The sequence below is a fragment of the Rhagoletis pomonella genome, unplaced genomic scaffold (genome assembly GCF_013731165.1).
Source record: "Rhagoletis pomonella isolate Grant_MI unplaced genomic scaffold, Rhpom_1.0 Rhpom_scaffold_00002, whole genome shotgun sequence".
Taxonomy (NCBI): Eukaryota; Metazoa; Arthropoda; class Insecta; order Diptera; family Tephritidae; genus Rhagoletis; species Rhagoletis pomonella.
Window position 1 is genome coordinate 114,237,244 of NW_023458556.1, and position 13,410 is coordinate 114,250,653.

Below are 13,410 nucleotides of genomic sequence, written 5' to 3' on the forward strand. Positions count from 1 at the left end.
CATAAGGCAAACTTCAAATTTATACATAGCAAAGCAAATACAATAAGAAGTGAATACAAAGCAAATATGATAAATTAAGAATTCGAAAATATAAATCAGTCACAATGGATGATAGGGTAAGCGGGCGTTCTGCGACAAGCGAATTAAGCACAACGTTAACAAAAAATATACAACCACTCTTGAAATGTGTTCAAAAGAATAGGTCTTATTAATTAACTATTTAGAATTTTTGTGTTTGTATGCAGGTGCCGAAAAAGTGATAATAAAAAAAGTGAAAAAAAAACTGCATTTGGGGGCTTTACCCCTACGGCTGCTGCAATTCAACACCCGACACGACATTTTTATAAAGTTTTTATTACAAATAAAACGTTTTTTACCTTAGAACGCACGAATTGCTTCGATTTTCACTTGAAAGTACACTACGTTTGCAATACGTTTGCACTTGTTTCTAAACAAAAAGTTTGTTTACGTATTGCCATAAACGTCAAAGTCGGCAAAACCAAAGTAGCGGTTTCGGGAATGCGCCACCTTCAGTTCATTACACCATGGGGAAATCCCTCAAGGTTTCAAGGAAAATCGTAACAATTGGTGTCAGAAGTGGGATTGTTAAATAAATCCCGAAAGATAAACTTTTGAAAATGGCAAAAATTCAAGACCAAAAGATCGAGGAACTCGAACAGGAGTTGGAGAAGCGAAATTTAGCAACCTCCGGAAGAAAAGTGGAGTTACTATCACGGCTGCGAAAGGCTATGGAAGCAGAAGGCATCGACGTGGACAAACACGACTTCCAGAGTAAACTCGACGATGCATCCGCAAAAGATGAACAGAAGGATGAGGCGGCTTGTTCGTCGAAGGATGTGCAGCAGACATCTGGGAAGGTTGAAGAACAGCAAAAGTCTCCAAGTTCATCAACAGCTATGGACATGAACACGTTATTGGCTGCGATGTCACAGATGTCCTCACAGCTGTCGTCACAGATGCAAACACAGCTTGAAGCACAGAGGTCTCAGTTGTCGTCATTGGTGTAATCGCAGTTGGATGAAAAGATCACACAGCTGCAGGAGAATTTAATCAGAGACAACGCGCTACTCAGGGAAAGACAGGATAAAATCGAAGAGAATTAGGATAAGATCGAAGAAAGACATGGTAAAGTCGAGGAAAAGGTGGGTGAGCTGGAAGCTCGCCACCGAGATTTGCAGATGAATCGTCCAGCCGCTTCGACGAACGCTCCCAAGGTAAAAATTCCATCCTTTGACGGCACGATTCCTTTCCAAGTCTTTAAGCTCCAGTTCGAGAAGACAGCTACAGCAAATCGTTGGAGCATGGAGGATAAATCCGCTGCTCTGTTCGCGGCATTAAAAGGACCTGCAGCGGAAATCTGGCAGACTATTCCTGACTGCGAAAGGAACAATTACGATGCATTGATGGGGGCCGTGGAAAGACGCTATGGTAGCGAGCACAGACGACAGATCTACCAGATGGAGCTGGAGAATCGCTGCCAAAAGTCCAACGAGACTCTACAGGAATTCGCTTCAGAGATCGAGAGGTTGGCTCACTTAGCTATTGGAGACGCACCTGGTGAGCACCTCGAAAGGGTAAAAATCCATAGGTTCATCAACGGAATGCGGGACGTGTATACCAAGCGAGAGACGTAAGCGAATCCAAAGCCCACATTTGCTGAAACTGTCTCGTATGCTCAGACACGTGAAACGGCAGCACTCCTAAGTAGACCAGCCTACAAAGCACATCGCGTGGAAGTGGAAACACCGGACGAGACAAATGAAATGCTGAAGAAGATTATCCAACTGCTGGGCGATAAAAAGAATGGCTCTGGCAAATGTTTTGAATGTGGGAAGCCAGGCCACTTCGCCCGCGATTGCAGCGCAAGTTCCAGTGGGCTCAACAATTCAGCAGGACGCAAACGCAGGGCTGAAGGAGACGAAGCCAACTCCAATCATTCGTTAAACTGAAACGAGCCAGCAGTTAGGGCCTCGTGCTGGCTTCAGAAGTTGAAGGGCCCATAATCTTCGTCTAACAAATTGGCTGGAAAGCATGCAACCTCACTGTTGGTGGCAGTGTGAATGGGCAGGAGAGAGTACTGACAGTGGATACTGGAGCGACACATTCCATTATTCGATCGGATTTGGCCACTTTTTATGTGAAGCCACTACCTGGAGCAAAGCAGCCGACTGCAACTGGTGAACGCACCCAAGTGTTAGGAGAAGTACCATGCGAGGTAATAATCGACGGTGTAGGCTCGTACACTAAGTTTATAGTGGCAGACATTGTGGATGAAGTCATCATCGGCGTGGATTTCTTACTTGGCCAAGGCATGAAGATTGACCTCCAGAGAATGATCCTGACAGATCGTCACAGGAAAGTGCCACTTAGGGTTGGTTACGACAGCCAGTACTGCAGCAGACGGTTAGTCTTAGAGGAAGTGCCAAAGATTCCACCAGAAACGGAAGTGGTTAGTTGGGCAGAGGTTGACAGTGATGGAGACGAAATGGTTTCGTCAGGAGAAGGAAGGGGTTCACCGATACAGGAAAAGCGTGACGGTTCCGCCAGCTCAGTGAAGAAGAGGTCGCAACAAGGAAGTGGTCATGGCGAGCCATGCAGTGGAAGCAGTAGGCGCAATTTTAAGTGTCCCGAAAAAGGTGGTCGACAAAGGCGAGCAGTTAAGCCGGAAGCCAAGGTTGAGATTATACATGTCCGGTGAATGAAGTTAGCATCGGCGGAAGAGCGAGATACGAAGCGACTGCGGAAGTTTCAGCGTATGGATCCGGATGGAGCAAGATGTGCTAAAGGCAGTGCAGCACGAAGGCGGGAGTCTGGGTGTCATGGACAGATGATGCGGCATAGATCTGGCGAAAAGGGTGTCCACGAGAAGAGACATGGTCTGGTCACCACCAGTGGCCGGCAGAAGCACGACCATGTGAGATGGTCCACTCCCGAAGATAAGCCGGAAGCAATGTCCAGTAACGCATTGTGGTTGTACATGTCGCAGTAGAAGAAAAGCTTCACTTCCAAGCAAAGACGTGACTGGAAAGATCCGTTTAAGATTGACAAACGGCTGAAGGCCCAGTGCACCGAATCCAGACAGCTGGGAGACCGAGAACCAAGATGAAAGACTAGCAACGTTTGGAGCAGCAAGTGTGTCTGATCGGGACAATCAGACTTATGTGGAGGGCAGTGTGGCGAATACTGCGGCAACGCGAAGCGAACAACTAGAAATAGGCAGAATGTTCGAGGAATGACGTAGAATGTTCCACAAAGAGAAACGTCAAGTTGGATGAATACTGCGAACAGCGAGAGAAAGAGAATGAGCGATAAACTTCAGAATGTTCTAGAGTTGGCATAAGCGCGAGCGCAGGTATATAAGGGCGCCGCCACAGCGAAGTTAGTTAGTTACAAGTCAGCAACCTACAAGTAAAGTGAGCAGAGAAGTGAGTTGCGAATAAGCAAGCTATAAGTTTAACTGTGTTAACAAGTTTAGTAAAGCGTTGTTGTTGCTTAAACAAGTATTGTAAAGTGTTTTTACTGTATTAGCGAATATTGTAAATTGTTGTACAATAAAGTTAATTGTACTACAATTTGATCATCGTTAGCATTTATTTAACAATCCAGCGATACGAAGCGATAGATTTGGGAAATCCGGACGAGGTTTCAAGGATAATCGTAACAATTGGTGTCAGAATTGGGATTGTTAAATAAATCCCGAAGGATAAACTACTGAAAATTGTGAAAATTCAGGATCTAAAGATTGAGGAACTCAAGCAGGAGTTGGAGAAACAAAATTTAGCAACCTCCGGAAGAAAAGAGGAGTTGCTATCACGGTTGCGAGAGGCTATGGAAAAGGAAGGCATCGACGTTGACAAATACGACTTCCATCGTGAGGACAACGAGGCATCCTTGAAGGACAAAGACAAGGAAGAGGTTGCTGGTTCATCGAATGATGTGGAGCAGACATCAGCGAAGCTTGAAGAGCAGGGAAAGGCTCCTTGTGCGTCAACAGCTATAGACATGAACATGCTATTGGGTGCCATGTCACAGATGTCATCTCAGATGCAAACACAGTTGTCAGATATTTCGTCGCAGCTACAGGCACAGAAGACACACGTATCACAGTTGCTGGAAGTGCAGGATGCAAAGATTACCCAACTGCAGGAGAATTTGGCTAGAGATAACGAACAAATCAAGGATAGACAGGATAAAGTCGAGGCTAAGGTAGAAGAGTTGGAAGGTCGCCTCCGAGATCTGCAGCTGAATCGTCCAGCTACTTCGACAAGTGCTCCCATGGTAAAGACTCCATCCTTTGAAAGCACGATTCCTTTCCAAGTCTTTAAGCTCCAGTTCGAGAAGACCGCTACAGCAAATCGCTGGAGCATGGAGGATAAATCCGCTGCTCTGTTCGTGGCATTAAAAGGACCTGCAGTGGAAATCTTGCAGACTATTCCCGACTGTGAAAGGAACAAATACGATGCCTTAATGGGTGCAGTGGAAAGAGCTTGAGAATCGCTGCCAGAAATCCAACGAGACTTTACAGGAATTCGCCTCCGAGATTGAAAGGTTGGCTCATTTGGCAATTGGAGATGCATCTGGTGAGCACCTCGAAAGAGTAAAAATCCAGAGGTTCATCAACGGAATGCGGGACGTGTATACCAAGCGAGAGACGTACACGAATCCCAAGCCAACATTTGCTGAAACTGTCTCGTATGCTCAGACGCGTGAAACGGCGGCGCTCCTAAGTAGACCAGCCTACAAAGCCCATCGGGTGGAAGTGGAGACACCGGACGAGACAAAGGAAATGCTGAAGAAGCTAATTCAACTTCTGGGCGAGAAAAAGCATGGCTCTGGCAAATGTTTTAAATGTGGAAAGCCAGGCCACTTCGCCCGCGATTGCAGCGCAAGTTCCAGTGCACTCAACAGTCCAGCAGAACGTACACGCAGGGCTGAGGAAGACGAATCTAACTCCAGTCAGTCGTTAAACTAAAACGAGCCAGCAGGAAGGGCCCGTGCTGGCTCCAGAAGTTGAAGGGCCTATAATCTCCGTCTCACAAATTGGCCGGAATGCGAGCAACCTCACTATTGGTGGATGTGTGAATGGGCAGGAGCGAGTGCTGACAGTGGATACTGGAGCGTCACATTGCATTATTCGACTGTGGCTACTTTTTATGTGAAGCCACTACCTGGAGCAAAACTGCAGACTGCAACTGGTGAGCGAACCCAAGTGTTAGGAGAAGTACTATGCGAGGTAATAATCGACGGGTTGGCCTCGTACACGAAGTTTATTGTGTCATCATCGGCGTGGATTTCCTTCTTGGGCAAGGCATGAATACTGACCTCCAGGGAATGATCCTAGCCTATGGCGACAGGAAAGTGCCAGTAAGGGTTGGTTACGACAACCAGTGCTGCAGCAGACGGGTGGCCTTCGAGGAAGTGCCGAAGATTCCACCAGAAACGGAAGTGGTCAGTTGGGCAGAGGTTGACAGTGATGGAGATGAAATGGTTTCGTCAGGAGAAGGAAGTGGTTCACCGATACAGGAAAAGCGTGACGGTTCCGCCAGCTCAGTGAAGAGGAGGTCGCAACAAGGAAGTGGTTATGGCGAGCCAGGCAGTGTTTCCGGCAGGAGGAAAGTCACTGAACCACGTTGCAATGGTGATACGCCGGTGGCCGGAAATGGAAGCGGCTGTGGAAGTAGTAGGCGCGCTTTGAAGTGTCCCGAAAAAGGTGGTCGGCAAAGGTGAGCAGTTAAGCCGGAAGCCAAGGTTGAGCTTATACATGTCCGATCAATGAAGTTAGCATCGGCGGAAGAGCGAGATACGAAACGACGGCGGAAGTTTCAGCGTAAGGATCCGGATGTAGCAAGATGTGCTAAAGGCAGTGTGGACAGATGAAGCGGCATAGATCTGGCGAAAAGGGTGCCCACGAGAAGAGACATGGTCTGGTCACCACCAGTGGCCGGCAGAAGCACGACCATGTGAGATGGTGCACTCCCGGAGATAAGCCGGAAGCAATGTCCAGTAACGCATTGTGGTTGTACATGTCGCAGCAGAAGAAAAGCTTCACCTCCAAGAAAAGACGTGACTGGAAAGAACCGTTTAAGATTGACAAACGGCTGAAGGACGCAGTGCATCGAATTCAGAAAATGGGGAGACCGAGGACCAAGATGAAAGTGGTCCACTTGGAAAGACTTGCAGCGGTTGGAGCGGCAAGTGTGTCTGAGGAATGATATAGAATGTTCCACAAAGAGAAATGTCAAGTTGGATGAACACTGCGAACAGCGAGAGAAAGAGAATTAGCAATGAACTTCAGAACATTCTAGAGTTGCCATGAGTGCGAGCGCAGGTATATAAGAGCCACCACACAGCGGAATGAGTTAGTTACAAGTCAGCAAGCTACAAATGAAGTGAGTTGCGAATAAGCAAGCTATAAGTTTAATTGTGTTAACAAGTTTTGAAAAGCGTTGTAATTGCTTTAACGAGTATTGTAAAGTGTTTTTACGGTATTAGCGAGTATTGTAAATTGTTTGTTGTACAATAAAGTTCATTGTACTACAATTTGGTCATCGTGAGCATTTATTTAACAATCCAGCGATACGAGCCGAAGAATATTTGGGAAATCCCTCAAGGTTTCGAGGATAATCATAACAATACGAATTCACCTTGTTTAGAACAAACAAATTCGCCAGTAACACCACCTTGTATAAATTCGCCTTGATATTGATATTCAGAAGGACCACGGCATGGCGAATTTATATTGTTTACAACAAACTCATCATTTTGACATTAGGAAGTACCGCGGCGAAAATCTAAATTCGCCAGTAACACCACCTTGTATAAATGCGCCTTGCCTCCGCGGTGCAGCGAACAAAGGTGGCGCCGTCAGTGGTACCGCTACATTGGTTTTGCCGATTTTGACAGTTGTTGTAACTTGTAAATAAACTTTTGGTTACAAATCAGCGGCAAAGAGAAATTTTAATTATAAGTGAAAAATCAGTTTAAATTGTGTTAATTTGCAATTTGTGAGTGATTTCTGAGTTGAAGACGGCGTAAAAACTAATAAAATGAAGTGCCGTGTGTTAAATTGCGACAGCCGTCAAGATGCAAGATGCGTAGATGCAAGTGTAGCGCTGCTACCAATCGCTGCATATTGTGTACATGGGGCACGGCAAAGCCGTTCCCGAAATGTTTCTTTATTATTATTAACAGCATTTCATCACAATGATTTCATTTCTGCTCCAAGCAGCCTCCTTTAGCAAGTTAACTAATCAATCCCGCTGAGATGCTTCCGCTGTTTGCTTCAGCAGCCTTAATTGCAAAGCAATGGAGTGCACTAAAACGTTTGCTGAAGCAGCGTCAATTGAACAGCAATGGAGTGCACTAAAACGTTCACTACTCTCAAATAGATTAGGTGAAAAATGCAATATTTTCGCGTTTAGCAAAATTAAAACACGTTTTTCGCTGTAAAGTGAACTGTTTTGGCAGTTTCAACTCGTTCTTCTTTTCGCTCTATTCTTTGTTTACTTGTGGTACACAAATGTCAACGGCCAGGACGGCGCAATCTTGTATTCTATCATTCTTGACTGCATAGTAGTGTTGGAAAACTATCGATAGTGTATACATTCTATAGTTTCGATAGTTATAGTGCAAAATATTCGATACTATCGATACTATCGAAAGCTTGTTTTTACTTTGTCGAATTCAATGGCTTTTCTCGTGAAATATGTGAAAACACATTGTCAAATGAAACTTTAAAACGGCTTCTCGCTTGACTTAGATCAGAATAGATCTTCAGTCGTGTATATGTCCAGCTAAATGGGCTACCTGTTCGGTTTTGGCTCATAATATGTTCGGTAAAGCTAAGGGAAAAGGAGATAAAGTTGTGTCAAAATATGCTCATTTCGTAACTCGAAATATCATAAAGATTATTTGTATAAACAAAAAGTTCACAACATGGAACTTGTGTAAAAAAAAGAGATCGTGTATTTCAATTACACATTTTATAACAAAAACATGTTACATATATGTATTTTTTATAGTAGAATTCTAACAGTGTGAACAAAATATACAACTATCGATAGTGCTAAGAAAAATTCGATAGTGGCGGCAATATGAAACCATCGATACTATCGATAGCCCCATCGATAGTTCTACATCACTACTGCATAGCCCGAAAACAATGAAAACGACGAGCTACGGACCACAGCTGTCAAATTATTTTAACACGTACTCTTATGTAGATAATTATTTTGGCGACGACCGGTCTACGCGACGACTGTGGTTGTAGCCAGATTAAAGTATGTTCACATATAAATATTATCTCAATCAAAGCTCGTTTTTCAATCACCCCGTTTATACAGGCAAATCTCAGATTAATAGCCGTCAAATTTGTTGTGCTTGTTATTCTCACATCGCAAGGAAAAGTAATGTTTCTTCTCCGTGCCGCCGTGATCACTTTTTTCTGCTATATTAAGAACTTTAAATATATTTCAATTTAGTATTTTATTCGAAATACCTTTACAAACCTCTTTTCCTTGCTAGCGTCCATTTTTGTTTACTTTTACATTTGGCATTTCTCCTCTTCGCAAAAATAATCGATAAAACTAGGTTGGATACCGAAAAGTTATCGGTTAAATCTGAGATAATTTTATAATTACATATTAACAAGGGACGAATTTTGTATGGCTAATCTCTTTTTCTAATTACAGATTAGGGAGTTAAGCTCGAAAATGAGGATAATCTACTTATATGTAAACCTAGTATTAGATCTATTTCTATTTTTCCAGCGACAGAGGTTCTTCCTCTTCTTTTATATCAAACTCATACAGATTCATGATGTTGCTGCCGCGTTCAAAAAATCATTTCGTCATCGACAAAGCATTTAGATAATGAAGATAAAATAAAAAAAAAACTTTTTAATATACACCGCGTTTATAAATGGACTAAAAAGTAGAAAATAATATTAATGACATTGAAAACGAAAAACGTGGAGCGCATGCAGTACAAAGCATTCGATTTCATTGACAATAGTCAAACTACATAACATTCTACAGCGAAATTACAAATTTGAGATCGATTTTAAGCGGTCGTTATTCATATGCCCACATACATACATATGTTACTTTTCATATCAATTCAAGTGTATTATATGCGCCCCACGCTTTTCATTTTCAATGTCATTAATTGTTTATAATGACTTTTGCTAAAATTTCAAAATCAAAAGTTATCAAAACAAATTCTGTGGGACTGAGAAATATTATTTTCTACTCTTTAGTCCATTTATAAAAGCGTTGTATATTAAATTTTTATTTTATTTTATTTATTTTCTAGTTTTTAGTCTTGTCTGTACAAAATTTTGCAATAGATATTAAAATAATTCAACTTGCAGTGAAAGAGAACAGAAGACTATGCAAGCACAATGTTGTTTGCTCACATTTAGTATAAACATACATATGTACATACATACATATAGCAGCAGTTTATTTCATTTAAAGAAATTGCGTTTCGTCTATTTCCGCTGTGACGTATATAAATAGTGCATATATTTAGGCGCAATATTTAACTTCTTCTGGCGGGGCGACATCTAGAGTCTTCTAATTGTATCTCCTTCATATGATGGCTACAACGAGGTTGATGTCTAGACTAGGTTGATATCTAGAATTTTCCATAATTAGCTTTGCTACATTTATAGTAGGTGCATTCTTTTGCAACCGAGCTACAAAAGAACACTCGCTTAAATGACGAAATACACGCAAAGCAACAACACAAACTCGGCTATTTATCCGATCTCAGCCAGGTCGGTTAAAAAATACGCGACCTGAAGGCTAGTGTTGGTAAGTAAAAAAACTGCTCTATTGTGAATTGTTAATGGGAAAGTGGAGAGGGAAATTTTTGCTTCCTTTAACTTACATTTTAAAAGAGTATATATATCACGCAAAAACCTCGCATAATTACTCATTTAAATTGGTTTTTGTATCTAAATCCCGTTAAAGTAATCACATTTTCTTGCCAGCTACCAACAGGGTTGCTTAAGTAGCTAAAAGGAAATTTTACCCGAGTTGAGCGTTCTTTTGTCGCTCGCTTACAAAAAAATGCAGCTAGTATAAATGGTTGTCTGGACATACAACATTAAAATTGGTCTGGACATACAACATTGCAAGTTGATAAAAGCGTTGTAAAAATAGGTGTATATTTTTTCGGTATAGAACAATCCTAGGGGGTGAGAGCATTAAAATTCCGACTATACTTTTTCCACATGAATTTTTGGACCACCCCAATGTAAATCATTGTGTTTTTTCATCCGCAAGCATTTTATGTATAATGGATATTATTAGTATAAAACGGGATTTAGGTTATATTTCGATGGGATTTTATTCACCCAATCACTGGCAACACTGCACTGACCTAATATGGGTGTCAATGATGGAAAAGTAAGTACAATTGTACCTTTTTCCGACTTTATCGAACCAAAAGGTACATTCGGTACACGATCCAGAAAATAAAGGTCGCGCCATTCGCGTCGATTTGACAGCATCCACCCAATCGCTGACGTCATAATATACTTTTGTTTACATTCACTGTTGCCAATTTGATGCTTTTCGCACCAAATTTAGTGGGTATTCAAAACTCAAAAATTTTTGAGTTTTGTGCTTGGTGCGTTTTTGGTGCTTTTGTTTTTAGTTTGAAGACATCAAATTAGAAAATCTTAAAAAAATGGAAGCAAAATTTATAGCAATAGTAAGTGTGGTAAGCAATTTTACAAAAATTTAAACAAAATCATGGCACAGTGACAATCATAAGCGACAATGAAATATATGCAGCACCTTCAATCATGCCAGAAGAGATCGACCGTTGTGCAAGAAACATTGAATTTTATTAATTTGAATCGGCATCCTTACAATAAAATTATGTATTTATATAAAGTCCATAAAATACACCAATAAAAATTTGGTGCTTTTTCAAATTCAAAACTTGGTAACACTGCCTTTTGGTCGATGCTTCCTCTTTTTCTTGTCGAGTTCGTCTTGCTCTCTCATTCTGGTATATTTTGACGTCACGGCCAGTTGGCGCAGTCTTGTATTCTATCTTTCTTGCATTTGGTATACTGAGCTCAATTTATGTACAATTAGACGATAGCCAAATAAATATCCATATTTAAGCAAGAATGATAGAATACAAGATTGCGCCGATTGCAGCAGAATTCGTGAGAGTAATTTTAGCGTGACGTCATCGTAGAGTTGACAACTGAGAGCGGCGAGAATGAGGGCGACTAGTGATGTGCTGAATTGTCCCCAATACTCGGTACCCAATACTTAAAAAAGATTTCGGTACCCTATACTTCCTTTTCGGTATCCGATACCGATTATTTACATTAAACCCTCGCCATTATATGCATTTCAGGTTTAGAAAAAACTTTCATTACTAATTTATATGATATCGGCTAAAACACTTGAACTTATCGCCACAGAAAAAATATTATTTTATCAGTTTTAACCTTAGTCGATCCAAGGTTCAAGAAAAATACTTTGACGGATGAAGAAGCCTTTCAGGGGAGAGATTCTGTAGCCAGTTAGCGACAAGTTTCGGATCGATATCGCACTTGTTGACTTACAAATATTTGATATCAAGTTACAGAATCTGTCCCAGGCCTACAAAAATGATATCGTCCGATTCAGCTGGAACAAAAATGCTTCAAACAAGTATCTGTATTATGGCATCGAACCGACATATATACATCTTTCATTTGAATCAGTAAAAAAGCTCTATTGGCTCTTACATTCGGGTTTTGTTAGGCGTTTTTTCCATATTCTTGGCCTATGTGCGCTTTTATTCGAAACCTAAATGTTTCGGTACCGAGTATCGAGAGTATTGGGTACTTAAAAGTATTGACTCAGCACATCACTACTGCTGTCTTCTCTACTATGACGTCACCAAAACAGCTGATTCTGTCAAAATCACTGAGAGCCGAGTAGCGGTATCGTCATCGGCGCCACCTCTGTATTCTCTCCACCGTGATATTTAAGACTACGTTGCTCGCGAAATAAAAATTAAAAAAAGCTTTGTAAACAAGGAGCAATGGAAACTCATATATCATTGTGAACATTTCATTGTAGCAACAAGAAATCTTTGTAACTGCCGTCCCCAAATTGGAGCGCTAAGCGTTGCACTTTCTATTGTCAACGAGTGTCAGCGCGCTATTCCCAAATCAACGAGGCTTAATTTTTGACATTTTCTCATTTCATCTCGTTTTTATTCTAGTTTCCTCTTTCATTTTTTTTGTCCTTTCTCTTTCTTTCCGTCTTCTCCATCCAATGTCAACACGTAACGCCCTGTCAAAAATTAAAATTCCATTGCTCGGCGTTAGCGCCGCGCTATTTTGGGATGATCCATACAAATTGTACGGGCATGCGGATTATTGACATTGAGTACACTAGCCTGCTCAGTCGGACTGAGCAGTCCACCACTCGAACGCACACTGGACTGGGCAGTCGGCCGAAAACAGGTTTCAGTTTTGTATACATGAACTACGCATGATTGTGTTAGTGCATGTGGCACATGCAAAAAAACATGTTGTCTATATGTGCGTGTCAGTCCACCGTCAATCCGCGATTTTCGCGGACTGAAATGAGCGAGGTAAACTCGAACTCTCTTCCCCCTCTTATCCACACAAAACCGGTTTTAGGCGGACTGAGCAGTCCAGTGTGCGGAGGCCCATTGTTTGGCGCTTGACGCGCCAATTTAAAGGCCCTACACACGCATTGATTTATCGGCCAACCAGTTGACCAACCTACTTAACGAAATTCCCTTCAAACGCACCAACCAGTTGGCCGATTTCATTTGAGTGAGAGTTTTTGAACTGTGAACAACACAACAGCACTGGCAAACTTTTAAGTTACGCACATAGGGGTATTTGATCGATCTAGGCGGTCATAAGTCTATTTTTTTTATACCCGAGCGCACTTGTGCACAAGGGTATTATAACTTTGTTCACATAACGGTTGTTTGTAACAGGCAAAACGAATCGAGATAGATATAGGCAAATGTATACATAAATGATCAGGATGAAAAGAGAAATCGATTAAGCGGTGACTGTCTGTCCGTCCGTCCGTCCGTCCGTCCGTCCGTCCGTCCGTCTGTCCGTCTGTGCACACGATAACTCGAGTAAAAATTGAGATATCTTAACGAAACTTGGTATGTGCACTTCTTTCGGGCGTAGGACGGATGGTATTGAAAATGGGCAAAATCGGACAATAACCACGCCTACCTCCCATATAACGGTAATTTTCAGAAATACAAAAACTGCGATATTTTAGTAACTACTGAAGATAATTCACTCAAAATTGATATTTATAATAAATTTTAGACGAAAAATAAGAATATTAACATTTTTTTGAAAATGGGCGTAGC